This window comes from Notamacropus eugenii, chromosome 7, assembly GCF_028372415.1.
Source record: "Notamacropus eugenii isolate mMacEug1 chromosome 7, mMacEug1.pri_v2, whole genome shotgun sequence".
Classification (NCBI taxonomy): Eukaryota; Metazoa; Chordata; class Mammalia; order Diprotodontia; family Macropodidae; genus Notamacropus; species Notamacropus eugenii.
In genome coordinates, this window is record NC_092878.1 from 18875242 (window position 1) to 18895048 (window position 19807).

Genomic DNA, 19807 nt, shown 5'->3' on the forward strand with positions numbered 1-19807 from the left:
TGCATGGCTTTCACTTGAGCTATGTTGTCTATTCACAAGTAGAAGCCCTCCCAGTTTCCATTTCTTTTTTTTTTTTTTTAACATTAATTTGTTTTTATTTTGCTACTGAAAAAGTTTTGAGGAAAAATACCTTACAGAATTTTCTCTATGTGCTACATAGAGTTCAGAGTAGTGGGCAATTAGAAATTGAGAGAAGGGAGAGGAAAGCATCATAGCTTTTGACATAGGGAAATGAATGGGAGTATGTGGTAAAATATAACAAATATTTCTAATATTAAAAACTGTAAAGAATTTTTTTTAGTTCTCATCTGTATTCATTAAGAAGTCACTATAAGTTTAACTATAATTTAATGTGTAAGCTTGATATGACTGAGGACCTCTTTTATTTCATGTAGTTTGGGTTTCCATTTAGTCTTAAAAATATTCGTTTTAATAACTTTTTCCTTCTACTTGAGCTCTTTTAATGTTTAGACATCCTGTTTCTCTAGTTCTGCTGAGGATGCCTTTGATGCATAAAGTTACTGACATGGCTACCCTCATATACGTGTGTTACATTGCCTACAGCTTGAAGTACCATTACTCCTGGAGGTATGAAGAAATTTCTAACCTCCCCCCAAGAGAATTAGAGTAACATGGAATGGAAATTCAAGTTAACAAACTTCAAGCACTTATACTGCTTAAAGTGCAGAACAGAATATTGCTACCTCTGTGGTCAATTTATCAATTGACATATGGCATGACATATATCCATACATTTAGTGCAGAGAGTTTCTTGGACTATTACACCTTCATATAGGAAATGATCTCTGCACATAAACGAATAGAAGCTTCAGTGAACTACCACTACATGTATGTTGGTCACGGATATTTCTTATAACATTTCCTTTAAGAGTAACACATAGGAAATATGACATCATGAAACATTTAGAACGAGGAATAATTCTCAAAGGCCCTAATCAAACAGCAGTTACATTAATAGAGACCAGAAACATTCAACAAACTTGATCTAACAAGAAAGAATGTTTCTCTCAGGGCTAGAGTTATATGAACTAAGTATTAATAAGGCTAGAATCAGTACTGGATTTGTATATGAACAACTTGACTTTTTACAGTGGTCCTATATTATGCATTTTAAAAATCCATGCCTTTGATTACAGGTAGGCCTGGGTAAGGGAGAATAAATGGATTGCTACAAATCTATCACCAGTCCTGTAGGGAAAAAAATCTCTCAGTTTATGTGGCATTCAGATAGAAGTCATTATCATCTTATTTATCTATTCTGAAGATGTCTTTGTTCTGATTACATTAAATGTGTTCCATGTTCTGTTGAGATGGATGCAACAGAAACACCAGTATGGGAGAAGTTACTGCTTTGTCATTCTCCCTACCCTCATCACTGCTGCTGTTACTGCCACTGCCACTGCCACTGCCACCGCCACCGCCACCACCATCACCACCATCACCACTACCACCACCACCATCACCACTACCACCATCACCACCACCACCATCACCACTACCACCATCACCACCACCACCATCACCACCACCACCACCACCATCACCACCATCACCACCACCACCACCACCATTAAGCAGCTATTACCACCAAGACACAAATACAAACCTAAGAAATACCACCACAGTGATTGCTGTGGAAACCACAGAAACCTCTATAGAAAGGATTCTGCCAAAGCTGTCAATATTAATATGGATTCATAAGTTATAAGACATAAACCTTAATATTTTTATATACTTTGCATGATATCTGATGTCATCTGGAACTCAGTTAATAATTAATTTGATTATTAATGTGAAGATTTTGAGAAGAACATCTTTGAAGTTAAGTCTGTTTCAGTTGGGGTCCTTGTACACTGCAATTTGTTTGTGATAAAAGTTAGGGTCTTAAGTCCTCCCTTATTGATACCTTTAAATGGGACAGCAGGTCATGGAGAAAGACCAAATTTCTGGATATTTATTCCATGTGATGTACTCATCATCTTCAGACACATCTTTGGCAAAATGCCACACTGATTTACGTGAGTCAACAAAGAACTTAAGTAATATTTAAAAACAGACCTCCTCTATTTTCTTTGTTTCAGTAAACATGGAAGAAGAAAAATGTAAATCTCTCATTTAGGTTTATTTTTTATAAGTAGGGATTTTAATTGTGTATTTATAAATTTAGAGTGTTTGATGCCTTAAACAGTTAAGATAATAAATGGAAGCTGGCAGAGGATTGGTTTTGATTTCTGGATGTTTAATGATACTTGGAACATCAAAATACATGTGAAATTGCTTTACAATATAATGCACACAGTATAACTTTGGAAAGGATTAGATCTCCTTTTTGAGTTCTTTTCCCTTGGAATAATGACAAACCACATTCTTGGATTTTTTTCCCCCTCAGATTAAACTTTATTACTTTTGATTGATATTCATCCCCTTAATTTGTGCATTTGAAAGGATAATTGTTCCAAGAATTACATATGCCAGTCTTTGCCAGTAATTGTAAGAGATGCATTTAGATCAACATTATTATTTCTTAACAGATCTAACATAGGATATAGTTCTTAAAATATTTTAAATATAAATGTTTAAATATTAAATGAATCAAAGCAGTATTTCAATGTCACTGACATTTCATTCTATAAGATAATTAATATTTTCTGTGATTATTTTCTCTCTATTTTCAATGTTACGGCACTCATATGTTTAATCATGAGGATAGATAAGAGTATCCTTTGGTTCTGCATATACAAGCCAATGCATGTTTTTATTAACAAAGTATTCATATTGGGATAGCTTAGGTAAAGTCTACATCAAGAAAAATGACCATCTCTTATTTTCCTATTGTCCAATTTTGTGTCATACTAGTATTTTTGGGTAGGTGAATACTAATTAAAATAATATCCACATAACCTGTATCTATTAATTCCATGATCTGACCTCTTCATGGAGAAAAAAAAAAACAAAACTGGATCATGTCCCACCCTGCCAATCTAGTTTAAATAGTTATTAAAGTACTGAAGTCCTAAATATTTCTATTTCTAAGAATCTCATTGTTGGGGCATCACCTTTCTTTTTAAATTATATCATCAGTTAAGGCAGTAGACAATCTTTAGATTTCATGTCCTTAAACATAGTATTACTACAGCATGTGTAACTGATTATCATGGTTGAGGTGTCTGAAAGAAAAGAATTTTGATTTTTATACAGATTGGCATAGAGATCATTTGGGGGGGGGAATCCAAATTTCCTTTAATTACCCCCCTCAATTGTTTTTTTTTTTTCAAAATGTGAAACAAATGTCTGTTTTTCTTTGCTTTTGTTTCCTTTTTTGGGGCCTTCCTTTGCAGATTTCCTTGCTACACTAATAGCAATAAGAAAGAAAATGTCCTTGTTGCTCTAAAGATGATAAAAGAGGCATCATGACCTAGTGAAGGGTAACTAGACCTGGAATCAGGAATACTTGGGTTTAAAGCTTGCCTCATTCCTTAGCTGTAACCCTGGTCCTGGTTTCCACATCTTTCAAATGAAGGTAATAATAGCCACTACCTTACAAAGTTGTTGGGATGCTCAAATGAGATTAAGTATACAAAGTGCTTTGCAAACCTTTAAATGTTATAGAAATATGAGTTACTATAATTATTTTGATATCAGACAGAAAAATACAAGACTACTCAGTATTTAAAAATTGGAATTCACGAAAGGGAAAATGTTTATCCTTCAACTTTCCTGGATATAATTGGTTTTAAGTCCATGATGTTTTAGCTTTCTATGCACAGAACACAGATTTCTTGTTCTTAGTTGTGGTGTGTTTTTTTTTCATCCATTGTTCATTCATTTGCATGATTGTGGTAAATGATCATAGGATTTAGAGCAGGAAGATATTGGAGATCATCTTGTCCAGTGTTTTGCTATACAGCTGAAGAAAGTGAAAGCCAGAGATGTTAAGTGACTTAGCCAGATTCGGTTAAGTATTCAATGGCAGAGAGAAAATGTGAGCCCTGGTCTTCTGGTTGCAAATTTTGTGCTCTTTTCATCATTCCATACATCTGGGGAGAAAAGCAAGAAATCCATCCTGGGAATTTTTCTACCCCTTTGTCTTCTTTCCTCCTTTTTAGTTTGAGGGCTAGATAATTGGACCATCAGGACCTCTACCTACCCTGCTAAGTGATTTTTGATGAGCTGCAATTGGTAGAGGTAGCATAATAAGGCAAGAAAGGGAATCAGGAAGGCTTGGATTTAAGTCTTTTGTCATATTGACTGTGTAACTTCAGATATTGGCAAATCCTTCCAGTTCTTCTGCCTTGGGCAACTCTAAAATTATAACTTGTGGGTCAGTTACTTATCTTAGTCATAGAAAGGAGTTTCCATACTCTTGGACCCCAACTTGCCTTCCCCAAAATAATAGTAAGTAGTAAAAAAAAATTATTTAGTGCTTTAAAATGCATACAGTGCTTTATAAATATTATTTTATCCTCACAACAACCATGGAAAGTAGGTAGGTAGGTATTATTAGTATACCCATTTTACAGATAAGGAAGCTAAGGTAGAGAAAGGTTAAGTGACTCATTCAGGAACACACAACCAGTAAGTGTTTGAGGTCACATTTGAACTCAGATCTTCCTAACTCCAAGTCCAGCACCTCTCTCTACTGTACCACCTAGTTGTTTTAAAAAACAAACAATAATAAATGGAGAAACAAAACATATTAGGAAACATTAAAAAAAAGCCCAGTATTTGAGCCCAGATCACAACGTCAAATCGGGTGCTGATCCATATCTCTTGAATGTACAAAAACTGGTCTGGGAGTTGAGATTCCCTAAGTCCTGTTTATAATTCCTGGCAGGAATACCAAACTTTAGAGATGAGTGAGGACGGGAAAAATAGTAGGAGACAACTTCTGAAGTTTAAAAAGCAACAGAGCTAAAATTGAAGTAAATATTTGGAAAAGGCGGCCTTATATTCCCCCAGTTGGTTTGTACATTAATAACAGAAACATGTTTAACTTACTTCTGTGCCTGAAGGTTTTGATTAGAAAAACAGTTTTTCAAAACTGCACAAATTATAACTTAGCACCACCCATGGTGTCATGCCATTTTGTGGATTCCTGACCCATTCACCCTCTGTCTCTTTTTTTCCTTCTCTTTCCTTCCCTTCATTTGTCCTCTCTTCCCTCCCTAACCCTTCCTTATTCCTCCCCTCTCTTTCATTATTGAATTTAAGTGTGGTTCTCAAACTCTATGAGGCATTGTGGTGTCATGTCTGTCTCACTTAACCTTGCCAGTATGAATGATTGCCTGCTGCAGCTATCTGAGCTGCTTTGAGTTCCACGTCTGATAAAGGTTGAACCTAGGGTCACTTAAAATCATTTGTCTTTCTCTTTTGGTTTGAAAAATAATCTTGGTAAGCTGTAAACTATCCTGTTTAGACTTTTGAGGAGTTTGTAGGATAGTTAGTTAACGAAATAAAGCGTTGGACTTGGAGCCAGATCTGAGTTCAAATCTTGCCTCAAATACTTATAGCCATGTGATCATGGGCAAGTCACTTAAACCAGTTTACCTCAGTTTCTTCATCTGTAAAATGAGCTAGAGAAGGAAATGGCAAAGTGCTCTAGTATCTTTGCCAAGAAAACCCCCAATGGGATCAGGAAGAGTCATCTTATGACTAAGATGACTGAATATCAACCCATAAATTGGCCAAAAATTGAAAAGGTTCAACCAGGAGAGTGGTGAGCTCTGATCACCAGAGGTCTTCAAGCAAAAGCTATATTCATGAATCACTTCTTAAGGATTCATGATTTCTTAGGGATTAGGGATGTTTGAGTAGATAACCTCTGACCTTCCTGATGTCTGTTTCTCTGATCTTCTGGGAATTTGACTTGACCATCCTGAAAGTCTTTTACAACTTGGGCATTCTATGGTTATAAGTCCTGAACATTATACTTCAAGCAGCTAGATGGCTCAGTGGATAGAATGTGGACCTGGAGTCAGGAAGACCTGAGTTCAGATTCAGACACTAGCTGTGTGACCTTGGGAAAGTCACTTAACCTCCGTTTGCCTTAATTCACTGGAAAAGGAAATGGCAAACCCCTCCAGCAACTTTACCAAGGAAACACCATGGATGGTATGATCTATAGGGTCATGAAAAGTCAGACACAACTAAGCAAACGAGCAACAATAATTGCTCTTTTCTGTTCTCACTGTAGCTCTGTAGGTCAGGTCTTATCTCCCTTCTGGCAAGGGAAAAAGAGATTCAACTTGGAAAAAAAAGGTTTAGGTTTGAATGCCAATTGTGCTGTTTATTTACTGCCTGTGTGACCTTGCAAGTCTCTGGATTTCCTTTTGCTCATCTGTAATGTGATGGGTTGAACCTCTCGAGTTTCTTCTACCTCATATGTAAATTCTATGTTATGTACATATACATATATGTTCAGTATTCTCAATAGTTTATCCTTTCTCCTTATTACTGCCAGAGAAGTCTTCATAATATTCTGATTCCTTCACAGTTCTATTCAGAAGCTTGCAGTGACTCCCCATTGCCTGTCAGATAAAATCCAGGCTGGCAATTAAGGTTCTGCCTTTAAAGATACCTTTCTGGATTCCTGTTATACTCTTTTACATATTCTGTATTAAAGTACATTGAGCTATTTGTCTTTCCTACTTCTTTGTACATTTGGGCATTTATTCATAAAGTCTCATATATGAGATTCAATTTTCTTCCATCTCCTGATCTTCCATTTTATCACATCTTCCATCTTCCATCCCCTTCCATCTTCCATTACAACCATGCTATCTTTTATGGCCCAACTCAAAAAGCACCTCCTCCATGAAATCTTCTTATGGTTCTTCCCAGTCAAAAACTTTCTCCCGTAGTCAAAGTGTGTGTGTGTGGTGAAGGGTGGGGAAAGGGGGCTTTTACTTACCTGTCACTGTCTTCAAGTACAGAACTTATGTGTTGCAGCCAAAAGGGGATCTTTGGGATGGAATTTTTCCAGTGGTACCAGCCTAGCTGCTATGGACAACTATTCATTTAGGTTTTAACTGCCCTGAAAGGACAATATCAGGCTGAGAGGGGAAGAATTTGAGACCTTTATTAGTTGGTTTTGCTAATATAACTGTGTTGTAGTAACACACAATTTATTATAATGCTGCTGGGGTAGGATGATAACCTGTCTTTCCATTCTCTGAGTGACTGATTATACACCCTCTTTAATGATGCCATTTCCTTCAGGGATCCCTCCCTTGTCCCCTCTCTTTCCTTCCCTTGCCCCACCCCCATTTTTAAGAACACTGATCCAAGGCAAAAGTTGATAATGGTCTCAACTTGGATGGTGGATGTGTGAGTTGTGCAGAAGCTAGAGAGGTGGTAATAAACCCTGCAAGATGTGTTAACTAGTTGGATATGTAAGTTGACTGAGAGTGAGTTGTTAAAGATGATACCAAACCTCGGTGGCTGGAGTGATGGTGGTACTCCAGTTATAACTATAAAAGTTAGAAACAGTGTGAGGTAGAAGCGGGTGGTGGAAATAATTCCTTTTGTAGTGACAAAAAGTTGGAAACTGAGGGAGTGTCTATTAATTGGAGAATGAACAAATTATTGCATATGAATATAATGTAATAGTATTGTACAATAAGGAATGAAGAAAATGATGACTTCAGAGAGATCTGGAAAGACTTGTATGAACTGTAGCAGCATAAAATGAGCAGAATCTGGAAACTAGTTTTTACTATAACATCAATACTGTAAACAAGCTAAAAAGAACAATTCTGAGATACTTAAGATCTCTGATCAATAAAATGATCAACCATAATTCCAGAGGATGGTGAAGAGTGCTGCAGACCTCATGACAGAGAGATGAAAGGCTAATATGCAAAATAAGAAAAGACATTTTTGAATATGGCCAATGTGGGAATTTGTTTTGCTTGATTATCCTATATGACATGAGTTTGTTTTTTCCTTCCTTTATAAGCTCTATCTTTTCTTGTATTCCTTCCTTCCTTTCTCCCTCCCTTCCTTCTTCTTTCCTTCCTTTTCCAATAGAGGCAAGGAGAAAAATTAAGTTCTAGATAATTGAAAATAAATTAAATATTTTTTAAATTCCTAATAGTTTCATCATATAGGATGGGAGCTCAGGCAAGAATTTTAAAATACCAATTTTGTAGTCATCTGCACTGAGGTGATAGAAATGTTTGGAGTGAATGAGATAAAACAGCTATAAGGTTCTGTGCTATAAGCTTTACAAAAGACTTTTTACATATTATCTCATTTGAGGCTCAAAACAATCCTATAAGGTATATATTACAGGTATAACTTCCCTGTTTTATAGATGAGGGAAATGAAGATGAGGTTAAGTGACTTGCCCATGTAACATATTATTGGATTCAAACTCAAGTCTCTTCTGATGTCCAAGTTATATTGTCTCTTCTAGTAAGAATATAAGCTTCTTGATGTCAAGGACCATGTTTTTGCCTTCCTTTCTATCCCCAGTGCTTAGAACATTACCTGGCACATGGAGTAAGTACTTAATGACTAACATGGTGACTGACTCCTGTAACCATGATATCTCTCTGAAAGGGGGAAACATCTAGCATAGTGAATATGAATATTCTTTTATGGAAGGTGAGGCAAGAATAGGCAGAAGTAATGGTGGTCTAGCAAAAAGAATCCTGACTTGGGAACAGGAGAACCTAAATTTAAGTCCATCCTAGTTCTTAGTCTTACCAGTATGACATTGGCTAAGTTGTTTAAACTCTTGGAAACTTATTATTTCCTCTGTAAAGTGGACATAAAAGTAGCATGTCCTATGTTGTGAAGAAAGTACTTTGTAAACCTCAAAGTTTATAGAAACTTGAGCCTCTACTGTTGTTTCAAAATAAGCAATGGTTGGTAACAAAAAGCTTTCCACCGTCCCCCATTAAACATTGCATGTGTTACTAGATAGATCTTATTGACGTCTCTCCCCAGCCTGAGTTATCATGAGGAAAAGACGTTCTGGCCACGTAGCAATTTCTCTGCAGCTAAAGACGAAGATGATGATATTTTGAGAATTCTATATTGTAGGTGTTTCTCATAGGGTCACAACCAAATCTGTAGAAGCCAGTCTATGAGAGAATTTGAGTATGGAATGCCCTGTGATTAGAATATATTTTTGGAGACTGGTGATTTCTTTATACCATAGAGACTGTGGTTTTCTTTCATAGCACCTGGGACCTTAGAGATGATTACAATTCCTATCCCATCCCCTTGATTTTACAGATGAGCCTCAGAAAGACAAAGGGACTTTTTACTGTTCAGTCATTCATTTCTATCACGTCTGACTCTTTGTAACCACATTTGGGGTTTTCTTGGCAAAGATATTGGAGTGGTTTGTCATTTCCTTTTCCAGTTCATTTTACAGATGAGGAAACTGAGGCAAACAGGGTTAAGTGACTTTTCCAGGGTCACTCAGGTAGTAAGTGTCTGAGGCTGGATTTGAACTTAGTGAGATAAATCTTCTGACTCCAGGTCCAGCACTCTCTCCACTGTGTCACCTAACTGTTCCTACAAACGGACTTACAGTCAGGTAATCAAGTTTTCTAGTAGTCGCATTACAGTATCTCACATTTAGCAGTATCATATTAGTAGTATCACACTTAAAGGTTTATCTTACAGCAGCTATGTGAGTTAAGTAGAGGAAATGTTTTCTCTGTTTAACAGATAAGGAAACTGAGCCTCTAGGAGGTTAAATTACTTGCCCATAGTCATTCATCCAATAAATATTAGAAATAGAATTCAAACCCAGGTTTATTTTTGCTCTTTTCAATGTACCATGTGGTTTGTCTCCTGATTCTGACCAGAAATTAGACTCAAAGAGACTTTTATTCTGACTCTTCTATCTACTGTCCAGTTATCAATGTTTTGTCAGAAATGGAATGTCCTTGTGTATTTGCCTAGGAGACAGTGACTTTAAGGAAGCTTTTATATTCTATCAAGCCTGTTAATTCATGCCTGCTATTTTGAGTACTCCTTGTAGCTGGGATCTTTGGAAATTTAAGACATTCCCCTTCTGTCTCCTCCAGAGGAACCTTCATGGGCCAGAACCCAGGCTTTAATGAGAAACATGTAAACTCCATTGTGTGTTCCCCCCTTCTTACATTAGCCTATGATCTCAAACCCGTTCAACAGCAGATTTATCAAGTGATGGATCCCTGGGTAGCCTTGAAGTGGCAGAAGGGGAAAGGGAATATGACCTAGGCACACATCATCTGTCATTTGTTCAAATAATAAAGATAGGAGGCCAAATGTTTGCTGGTTCATTCAGGGAAAAGCATTTAGAGAGGCTGTTAAATTGTTCAGTTCTAGGAGGGCTGTTACTTGGCTAATGAAAGCATCATGGAAGATTAAGTCTGTGTTTGAAATGCAAACTGAAATTTAGGTGCATGAGAGTTCCAAGATGCTTTTATTGGCTTTTTGTTTGTGTAGTTTGGTTTTTATGATTGGTGTTTGACAGTGAAAATGACTTTGATAATCCAGATTGACAGTCCTAAAAATTGCATACATGTCACAAACGTATTATTAATAGTCAGTAGTTGGTTCTGATTTCAAGCTAATCAAGGTTTATTATACCTATAATTGCTATCCATTTCACATTCACAGCATCTTTGTTAGAAAGCAGGCTGAGAGATTGATAGATACCCATTTGTGATGCAGTAGAATGAATGCTAACTTGAATACTTACTTAACTGTGTGACATTGGGCAAGTCACTTAACCTCCCTGGACTTCAGTTTCTTCATCTATAAAACCAAGGGTTTGAACTAGAATAACTCAGAGATCTCTTTCAGCTCTAGGTTTATGGTATTACAGAAAGCTCCAAGAAATCCATCTATAAAGGTGTCCTTACAAACTCTTAGAAAGAGTGTCAAGTCCCTCTGCTACTGTTGAAGGTATGGGGTCATTAACCAGCTTCAGTACCCTGGGCATCCAGAATAGTCAGAATCCTCTGCTTGTGGAGAGGGGAGTTAGTACTCAAAGTCTAATCATAAGTGAAAAAGTACCAATCCCCAAGCTGGATGAACAGTATGGAAACAGCTAAAATGTTAATGGAATACAAATCCAGAAAAGGGTCTTTGGGAAGACAGATCATTGAGTGAAAAGATTCCCTTCTCAGCAACTTCCTTTTGACTGAATGCTTTACATGTTTTCTTTTGCAGCTTAAAAAAAAGCTACTTAGCTGTGCTTTAGGAAAAAGATACAGAGAAATCATATTCCTTGTTTGTTGACTGATGGTGACTGTTGCCAACTCCTACAGAAAAGTTGGAGTGTGGAGTGCCATCACTTCAAATATAATTCAAGAATCTAAAATTTTGTTCTTCAGAATAATATATTGGCCATTGTATTCCACAATTATAAATGTAGCCAATTATAAAGGTTAATAATGAAGCTTCTAGTAGGGATAGAAAGTCACACATTTGGGATTAAAAACCCATTGTTCTATCTACTTCATGTAAAGTCTGCAAAAGTTAAAGTCATGTGCAACCTCAATAATAATGGTCATATTAAAAATAGGAATTGGAATCCCAAATTCATTCTTTTTCATAGTAGAGAGGGAATTAATGTCTTGACTTCTGTCCTAAGAATATTTATCCTTCAATTTTCTAAATTCAACAAGCATTTGTTAAATTTGGATTTATGTATAATACGAATATATGAGAAATATTTCTACAACTGTCCCAAGGTATATATTACTGATAATTTAGATTCTGAATAAAAAAATATTAATAGCTGAGAAGAGAAATGTTATGAAAGGTCTCCTTCATGATTCCTTCAGTTCACAAAATGCTCTCCAGCTACAATCTTTAAGTTATTAGTATTCTTGTTTTGGCTTTCCAAAGGAGAAAATTCCAGTACAGATCTCAAATGCTGCTTAATTTCTCTAATCTGTATCCACTTCCATACTACATCATTGCACGATTTGTTCATTTCTTTTTAGATTCCTATTTACTAGAAACCATCCTATCACAACCATAAGGCACAATTTTACCCAGTTATCTGATTGGTTATCATAGTGGTTTTGAAAGCATATGCATGAATCTGTTTGTCTTTGTGGCAACGTTTGCACTGATTAAAAAAAAAAAAATCTGTTTTCCGTGGCAGCTAGTTCCTTTATATGGAAGAGGTAATATCCCCAACTTCTTCAGTAATAGTTGAATTTACTTACCTTAGTAGCAGTTAAGGGAGAAATTATGCATGAAAATAATGGACTCCTAGATTTGGATGGGACCTTAGAGATACCTTCATTCTGTAGATGAGGAAACCAAATGATTTGCCCACACTAAGGCACATAGACTAGACCTATAACCAAGCTCTCCTGACGTGGCCCAAATTCAGGGCTCTTTCTACTATTTAAATGGGAGTCAAGAAACCTGTTTTCCACCACTGACATTGGCATTAACTCTCTGGATTATCCCCACCTTAATTTATCAGTGCATAGTTTTTGCCTGGTAGAAAGTGGGAAAAAAAACAAGGGAAGCATTTTAGATTTGGAAAATCCTCTATTTGTCATCACTGACCCACCCAAGAACAGAAAACGAGGAGTATTGTTTAATTATTATACCCAGTACCAGATATGTCAGCAATATTTGTGGTCTTTTTATGTACACTAAGAGTTCCTTTTCCTCCATTTTGAGTACTATCCTGGCATATGTAATGTCATTTTTACCTACCAGTTTTAATTTGTACCATTTTTTTCTTGGAGACAATACCTAAACTTAGCCAATTACATAAGAAATTCATGCTGAAAACAAATTTAAAGAAAATCAGTAATCAGTTTTCAAGATATCTTAAGAAAAGAATATTCTAAGAGAATGGCAAAGCTCAAAAATGATACTTTTATATAAAAAGGTGACCAAGGAAATTTGAACTGAGTAACCCGAGTTATTTACATATTTCCTCCCCATTAGAATGTGAGCTTCTTGAGGCCATGGAAGGTTTTTTTGTGTCTTTCTTTATATCCCCAGTGCTTAGCACCGTGCTTGGCATACAGCAAATATTATATTAATACTTGTTTGACTGTTTGTCATATCTTTATAAAATCTGTGTAAGAATGGTCTTTGCAAATGTTAAAAGCATCCTTGAAGCAGCATAAGGGTGGTGATGTTGTTCAGTCATGTTCACCTTTTGGTGACCCCATTTGGGTGTTTTTTTGGCAGAGATTCTGGAGTGGTTTGCCATTTCCTTCTCCAGCTCATTTTACAGATGAAGAAACTGAGGCAAACAGGGTTAAGTGACTTGCCCAGGGTCACACAGCTAGTAAATGTCTGAGGCTAGATTTGAATTCATCAAGATAAATCTTCCTGACTCCAGGCTCAGCACTCTATCCACTGTACAAACCTAGGATAAAGATAGGCTTTTGCAAATGATTCTCTATTGCAATATCACTTAACAGACTGAAAAGTGGAGATTATAAATTCATACTGTCTGAATTGTTGATTTTGAATTTTTTTATCAGAAATGTTTGATTTAATAATTTAATAAACAAAATGTAAGGTAGATTTTATTTTGCTAAACAAATGCAACCATATGTTCAAAGATCCAGATAATTAACATCAAGTGTGACATAGAAAGGGAGATATACAGCTTGTCCAAAAACTGTGACTGGATGCATTTGACCTGTAATTGAAGGGAATGGTTTGCCAACCTCCGACTAGTTCATAGAGAATGCCCCATGAAGAGATTTCCTTTTGATAGAAAATTCATCAAATGTTACTGTTTGTAGATGATGATGTCATCATCATGGTTCTTTTGCCCTTAGTTCAGGAAGAGGGCCATGACATCAGGGAAGCGATACCATGACATGCAAGTGAATTGAATTTAAGAGAGGGAGGGCTGTACAAAGTCACCAGCTTCACTTTCCCCTCCGGAGATTATGTCATTGTAATTGTATTAAACCCCAACATCCTATAAATCCACCTCAGTGAAATCCATAATCATTCAAAAGAAATTGGCCTGACCATCCTCAGAAGAAAGCTAAGTGGATGAAAAAAATGGAAATTGCCCACATTACAACATGCAGTTGTTTAAGTAGTACACTGACTTAGTCCATCTGGTCACTGGACCCAGATGGGTCAGGAGGAGAAGTGAAGCTGGTGACCTGCACAGCCCTCCCTCACTCAAAACAAAGTCAAGTGCAAGTCATGTCATCATTTCTCTGATGGCATGGTCTTCTTCATCAACGAAGGACGAACACCACAACAATAGTAACAGATGAATAATGAGATAGGTTCAGAATGAAATGGGAGGAAAACACTAGGCAGGACTGCATTTAAGAAATTATATCTTACATTTTTGGTTGCAGTAAAAATCTATCTTCTAAACACCCAATATTTGCCCAGTAACACTATGCTGTCTCATATTATAGCAAGCCATCATCTCAAAAAAGTCAGAACTGCAGATGACCTAAAAGACAATTGGAAGATGCACTCTGGCTGTAAATAGATTATAGCAAAAATGATATAATCAAGAACATAGATAACAGGAAAAAAATGTGTTGGTCACATGTTGAAAGTGATGGATAACAAGATGAACAGTTCTGTTCCATGGACAATATCTATTCTATAAAACATGCCTTTTAAAAGAAGCAAAAAAGGTATATTAGGTAGATCTCTGTAAAGATTGAGAAAGGGCACAATACTGTGGAAAGGGCACTGGATTTAGAGTCAGATAAACTGTATGCAAATCCTACCTTTATTATTTATTACCTACGTGACCTTGGGCAACTCATTTAAGTCCTCTGAAATTAACGTTCCTCATCTATAAGATGAAAAGATTAAATTAGATGGCTTCTCCTTACACTTCTAAATTGATGAGCTGTGATTTATAGGAAGACAAAAACAACCTAGAATAAGGAAATATAGAGGGAACTGAGTCTGCATTTGTGAAGGTATTCTTGTCTAGGTGAATACGTATAGGGATCCATCAAATGACTGGAGAAATACTGGTAATATTAAGCACCTGTTCATACTATTCTTTTATTTTCTATTTTAAGATAGCAAAAGAATTCATGACATTTTTTTATTCTTTTTGGCATTTTTCTTTATGTTTTCCTGTTACTCTATCCTTTCCCTCTCCATATGCTATCTGATTTTAATGGTATTACAGATACAAAGAAAACTACAAATGTAAAAGCCATATTCACAAGATTGTTTCTTTGAGTTTATATGACATGTTTTTGTTTCCTATGTGAAGTAATAGTTTGCTTATTAAAATCAAATAACATTTCATGTTTCAAGAAAACCAGTATCATTCTCATTAAGGTTTGGATTTTTGTCTTTTTTTTTTTTTTTATGGTGGTGGTGGCAGCATATATTATTATGATCAGTTTATCAGGATGATGACGTTGGATTCTAAAAAGTTATTATAGAGGAGTATAAGCTCTGGATGGTTCTACCAAGCTGAAAAGACCAGAAGAATAGGATGGGTGATGGACAGAGTCAGTTGTTTGAGAATTACCCTAGCCAAGTTCAAAAAATATCCTCACCACATTGACTTTAGGGTGATGAGTTTTCTACCAAAGCTACTCTCATTAAACTTCTATGAAGTCACAGAGGAATTATAATTAGCACTGGTAGAGGGATTGACTATTCCCACACTGGTGAAATAACAAGTTATTAAGATATTGAGGTCTATGAGTGGTGACAAAGAGTGGAGCTCATGAATGAGATAAGAAAAAATTAGGATACAGCAAACTTGTTCTTAAAGTATATATGACAACTCAGAGAGTTACTTGAATTGAATCAATTCCCATTCCATTTGAGCCCATCCCATTAATGCTTCCAACTCCCATTTTCCTTTTCCTTTCTTCCTTAGCAATGGAATTCTTTTCTGAATTCATAAAGAATAGATCTTAGCAACATGTTGGGAACTCCTGGCTTACTCTGACCTGGGGATATAGAATTTGGAATAGTCCCTGGAAAAGGTTGACTCAAGTTGTATGGCAGATAACCTGGATTTTTACTGGCCCTGGCAGCCCTACTGGGATAGCATGTTCATAACAACAAAATGCTAATGGGTAATTTTTCCACAGCCCTTGGCACTAGTTTGACATCTTTCATCAACAGGCACTTTTCCACCTTCTTTTCAACAGACTTGCTCATGTGGACCAGACAAGCAAAAGTCTCCCTCCCAGTGCTTGGGTTTCAGTACATCATGTCCCTTTGATGTTATCTCAGAGTAGTGGTAATATGAAGGATTCTAAAATAATAATAATAGTGAGGATTTTGGTTTGGGAAAGGGTGAGGAGGAAAGACTGGCTTTGGAAAAGGCTAAGGGAGTTGTCTGGAAACTGGTCCTTGATCAGATTAGAATCACAAATATGATGCTATTATGCTAGATTCTTTTACACTATGAAAACAGTTGCATAGAACACTCAAGTCATTCTACTCTCTGTAATTTGAATTAACAAAACCAAACAGCACTTTTTTTTTTTTTACAGTACCTGTATGGAAATAAAACTCATGTATTTGGTTTTAATCTGCCAGTTACCAACTCTCATTATGTGGATATAAAAGTCGTGGGACCTGGATTGGAATCCAAGTTCTACTATTCATAAATTCTGGGACCTGAAACAAACCCCTTAATCCAGAGGTGTCAAATATGCTGCTTGCAGCCTTCAATACTTAAGAGTATAGTCAATCCAGATTTAAATGCAATTGAGAGGGAGCTAGATGGCACAGTGGATAGAGCACTGGCCCTAGAGTCAGGAGCACCTGAGTCCAAATTTGACCTCAGACACACTTATGAGCTATGTGAACCTAGGCACTATACCCTTAAAAAATAAATAAACAAATGTAATTGGGAAATAGTCTACAAAATAAGAATTAAAATGTAGATAATGGCAGTTTGAGGTATTCTAAGTCAATATATAACTTGAAGGAATCTGTTTCTGTTTGAGCTTCACATCACTAACTGTAAGCTCTCTGGACCTCAGTTTCATCATCTGTAAAACCGAATTTAGACTAGATGAATTCTAAGGTCACCTCTACCTCTAAATCCTATGCCTATGTGTTACTGGTTATAGTGGAAAGAGTTGAGAGTATGCCAGAAAAATAGAAGGCATGGTACTGGCTCATTACTTGGCTATCATCTAGCTTGGTTTACATAAAAATGTATTATCGTAAAATATATATGTAGAACAAGTTATCTTCTAGTTTGGTGTACATAAAGTGTATACAATAAAATGACTTAAAACAGCAAAAACTAAATGTTTGGTAGAGTATCCATCTATAAAGTGGAAAAAATAATAGCACCTGCCTCTCAGGGTTGTTATGAAGATTATATGAGATAGTAATTGTAAAGCATTTTGCAAATATTAAAGTGATACTGAGGCAGTGCCCATTCAGTGATTAAGGCTAGGTGTGTTTGTCCTTTGTTGCCGAAGAAGACCATGCCGTCAGAGAAATAATGATGTGACTTGCACTTGCCTTTGTTTTGAGTGAGGGAGAGCTGTGCAGGTCACCAGCCTCACTTCCCCTCCAGAGCCATCTGAATCAGTGACCAGATGTTCATCAGAATGACTGGAGATGACCCAGGATGAGGCAACTGGGGTTAAGTGACTTGTCCAAGGTCACACAGCTAGTGAGTGTCAAGTGTCTGAGGTGAGATTTGACTCCCCCTTGGAGGGAAGGAAGAAAGGAAAGAAGGGAGGCAAGAGGAAGGGAGGGAGGAAGTAGCATCTCCTAACTGGCCAGTTGGGTCCCCAGTGGGGCAGCTGCTACTACTCACAGATTGTTGTTTCAGCTTTGTTCTCTAAGAGGTCCAGTAGCGTCAGGAAGATGATGGGGGTCAGTGAGAACAGAAATTATTTGAATGTCGCAATGAGGGAGCAAAAATTAAGATTAGAAATCTTTCTTTAGTAGAAACAGTCAGTATAATTTCAGGATTTCTTTTAGCAACTTGCAGTCAATTTAGAATAGGCATATTTCAGCCAATTTGGAATATACCAGGGAAGAAGGAAGAGAAAAAGCATTTAGGTGCCCTGCTATATGCCAGATCTTTCAATAAGTACTTTATAAATATCTCATTTAATCCTTATCCACCTGGGAGATAGGTGCTATTGTTATCAGCATTTTACAATTAAGGAAACTGAGGCAGATAGAGGTGTTAAGTGATTTTCCTAAGATTACACAGCTAGTACATTTCTGAGGCCAGATTTGATCTTCCTGATTCCAAGCCCTACACTTTATCTGACAAGGTACAGGCTCTTGAAATCTCCTTGAACTCTCCTTGAACCTTCCCACTGATCTGGGATTCTCCTGAAGCATCCCAGTGATCCTCTCAATTAGCCTTTCATTGTCAATGCCCAATCTCCCAATTCTCAGTTACCCTAACCTAGCCCAGCCCTTACCTCTAGATGGTCTCCAGCTACTTCCCACCTTTAAGCCTATCTAGATCTCGTTCTTCCTTGCCAAGGTGGTCCAGGTCCCTGACATTCCTGTCCCTTCTCTGTTAGTTCACAGTCACCCCAACCTATTGGCCGTTCCCACCAAGATCCTCCTTAGACCCGTCCTCCGGTCACCTAAGATTATTTGGCCACTCCTAGATTCCTCCCACAGTCTTTCTGTATATAAGATCCATCTCATTTCCAAGAAAGTGGTCAGATTCAGGCTGGCTTGCATGCATTAGAGATACAAATGCTTAGATTCCGTAAGAGTTTAGCCAATGCTGAGATTCCTTAAGAGTCTGGCCAATATGGCAGATCTTTAATAAAACTTGTTTTTCTTTGGCTGAAAGAAGGCTTGGTCAAATTCATTCAGTCAGGACCTTCATGTCCCTATTTTGGGGTCCCAGCACTCCTAAACCTCCATGTATCCACTGTACTATCTCCAGAAAAGGTCCATAGAATTACAGAATCTCTTTTGGATGAGGCCTCAGAAGTCACCTAATCTAACCTATATATCTGAATGGGAATCCTCTCTACACTAGCCCTGACAAGGATGTGGTCTTGACTCCCCTTAAAGATTTCCAGAGATGGGGAACCCACTACCTCCCATTCCACTTCTACATAGCTTTCATTTTAAAGATTTCTTTATATTAATCAAAGATTTGCCTTTCTGAAACTTCTATCTATGTCTCCTTTTTCTGTCTTTTGGAGCCTGTTAAAACAATTATGTTCCTTCTTCCACATGACCTCCATTCAGATAGTTTAAGACAACTTTCATGACATCCCGAAGTCTTCTGTTCTTCTATCTAAATATTTTTTGTTCATCAACTGTTGCTCATGTAAGATGGTGGTCTCTTTGGAAATAGGATATAGCCCTGTTGTTCATATTAGGTTAGCCTCTGGCAGCTGTAGGGAGGTGCCAAATTCCCCCAATCTTTTCTTCATACTACTGGAAGATCGGTTTCCTGCTATTCATTCTTTCAATCAAAAAAAGCTTTTTCCTCATCTGTGTCATCCTATCCAGTGTCACCAAGATACCTTTAAAAGTCCAGAATTTTGGAGGCAGAACAATTGGAAATAAAAGTGAGGTCTAGGCCTTGAGACCATGGTGGGTGACTGAAGTAGAGTGGAGGAAGAGGTCCTGGAAATTATGTTTAATAAATGCTATTTGTGGTGGGAAAGACTTATCAATGTGGACATTGAAACCTTAGGAAGACATTGGCAAGGGAAAGTTACGAGAAATGTAATTTCTGCATGCGTTTATTAAGTGCAAGGGGATTTAAAGATTAATGATAACATTCTCTGCTCTCAAAAAGCTTACATTCTTTTATGGAAACTATGACTTATACATAAAAAATTGTAATACCAGGTAGGAGGTGATC

General features: G+C 36.9%; 1 protein-coding gene across 2 annotated transcripts in view; it reads left to right on the top strand.

Moving 5' to 3' along the window:
- FMN1 (formin 1) overlaps positions 1-19807 on the top strand; it is a 523482-nt gene that overhangs the window by 292976 nt on the left and 210699 nt on the right. The gene's annotated exons all lie outside the window — the stretch shown is intronic.